The following is a 2,269-nucleotide window of genomic DNA, read 5'->3' as shown; positions in this document are numbered from 1 at the left end:
AGGTGACTTGGAAAACAAATCGTGATATCACTGTGGAGCCATGGGAACATTAGAAAGACCAAAAGATTATGAGGTATCATAGATGGGTTTCAGCTCCAAAATTTCTTTCCATAATTAAATGACACAGCAGACAGAGTTGTGAATTTAAAATCCTGTGAGAGACAAGGCTCCAGATCAAATGGTGATGATCAGTATAAACCAATAATGGGGACAGTATGATTTTGGAATGGTGAAAAAGTATTGAGGAGAATGCCCATTTGAAAATAAAGGGAGCACTTGACCCACCTTTGAGTTTCCCTTCCACTTTCTGTGACAACTTTGATGCTGAACTTGGATTCTTCCATAGGGAGCACAGAAAACTTTCTATCCCAGTTGTTGGGCAGCTCATCAAATCTTCTCATGAATGGATGGGTCTGTGGGCAAAGGGAGAAGATGGTGGCGCTGGGGGAACCTCTGTGGCTGGAGAGGGATATTTGAAGAGCAATTGAATTGTTGGAAAAACTACAAAGGAGTGGAGAGGTATCCCAGAAACTTCAGGCTTTACAAAGAGTTCTTCCAAGTGAGTTTTGCGATGCTGTAAGAGAGGTATACGAACGTGTCTAAGAGACCGTGGACGTCAGTAGCAGTCCTGAAGTGAGAGCTAATGCAGCTGCAAAGGCTACTGTCGCTGCATTTGCTGCCAGTGAAGGACATTCTCATCCTCAAGTTGTTGAGCTGCCAAAAACAGAAGAGGGCCTTGGAGTCAATATTATGGGAGGCAAGGAACAAAACTCTCCAATCTATATACCTCGAATAATTCCAGGTGGGATTGCAGATAGACATAGGGGCCTCGAACGAGGAGATCAGCTCCTTTCTGTTAATGGAGTGAGCACTGAAGGAAAACATCACGAAAAACTGTAGAACTGCTGAAAGCAGCTCAAGGGAAGGTTATATTAGTAGTACGATATACACCCAAAGTCTTAGAAGAAATGGAGTCACGCTTTGAAAAAATGAGATCAGCAAAACACAGGCAACAGACCTAACGCAGTTCACAACTTTATATTCCACTTTGCTTTTAGCTAGCGAAGTATTGCTTGCGACCTACTAATGGCTGCAATGCCAATGATTGTAAAAAAAAACAAACGAAAACTTCCCATGAATACTCCTTGCCATTTTATAAATGTCTATTTTAACATCATTTATGGTTCCAGAGATGCATACACTTTTTTCTGACAAGAAAAAGTGAAAGGTGATGAGGGCAGTTCTGTCCTGCTGTTTTTACAGGCCTTTTTCAAATGCAGATTTTGTCATAAAGTTGTTATAGATTTTTTAAAATGCCTTTTTAATATTAAAATGTACTTTTAACATTCTTAATCTTTTTTTAAAAAAAAGCTTTCTTCATTTGGCTGCCTATTTAAAAATAACAGTTCTCCAACTCTTTTTTTGCTTACCCTGTTTTTTTTACCTGTGAAATTTCTTTACAGTTTTCCCAGAAATTAGACATCAAGTCTCTGCTACAGCAGTTCATTATACTGTCAGTGTTAACATCACTGCTGCGTTTTGTACTTTCGAACATACACATAATACAATAATCAATGGTAAATCATAACTCGGCACAGTGGAAGTTTTTTACTTTTATTTAAACCTAATGTATAATGACTATTCATTTATATTTATTTGTAAAAGTAAGTTTTTAAACACTGAAACAATCATTGCTAAAATACGTATTCTTTCACAATATTAGAGCAGTGAGGTAAGAGAATGTAATTTGGTTGTTAGCATCCCTGATTACATCCTTTTCTATTTATATTCAATAATATATCATAAATTACAAATGCATAAACAAGTTCAAATTTCTTTTTTTGCCAATTTGTTTAGTGCTATTCATTTTTATTTAAATAGAGTTCTTATATTTTTGTCCTTTCGTCCTAGAGATGAGCCAGTTTTAGTCTTCGTGAGCAATAGTGAAAGCAAAGAAGAAAAAGTAATTTCCTTTAACCTCAACTAGCCTCAAGAGTTACACACTTTTACTAGCTCAATTTAAATGATTGATTTTAAAGAAGAAAGAAGGATGTATTTAAGATGTATAGAAATTAGGAGGTGATGTATTCATAAGAATCTGCAGACTCCTTGTCAAAATGAATAGGAACTCATTCATGTTAAAATGGTTGGGTTTAGAAAAGCAAACTTTGTTTACGCTTCAAATATAACGATGAGAATTTTGAGAGGTGACATTATTTAATTTGTCCACTGGATGTCACTGTTTTACTGAAAGGCAGCTATTAGTGTA

General features: G+C 36.1%; 1 pseudogene; it reads left to right on the top strand.

Moving 5' to 3' along the window:
* The first annotated feature begins 414 nt into the window (after positions 1 to 414).
* LOC101340648 (protein lin-7 homolog C pseudogene) lies at positions 415 to 1,022 on the top strand (annotated as a pseudogene).
* Positions 1,023 to 2,269: the final 1,247 nt, after the last annotated feature.

The sequence above is a fragment of the Trichechus manatus genome, unplaced genomic scaffold (assembly GCF_000243295.1).
Source record: "Trichechus manatus latirostris isolate Lorelei unplaced genomic scaffold, TriManLat1.0 scaffold00087, whole genome shotgun sequence".
In the NCBI taxonomy this organism is placed as follows: domain Eukaryota; kingdom Metazoa; phylum Chordata; class Mammalia; order Sirenia; family Trichechidae; genus Trichechus; species Trichechus manatus.
The sequence above is the reverse complement of the archived record's forward strand: the minus strand, read 5'-3'. Positions and strand labels throughout refer to the sequence as shown.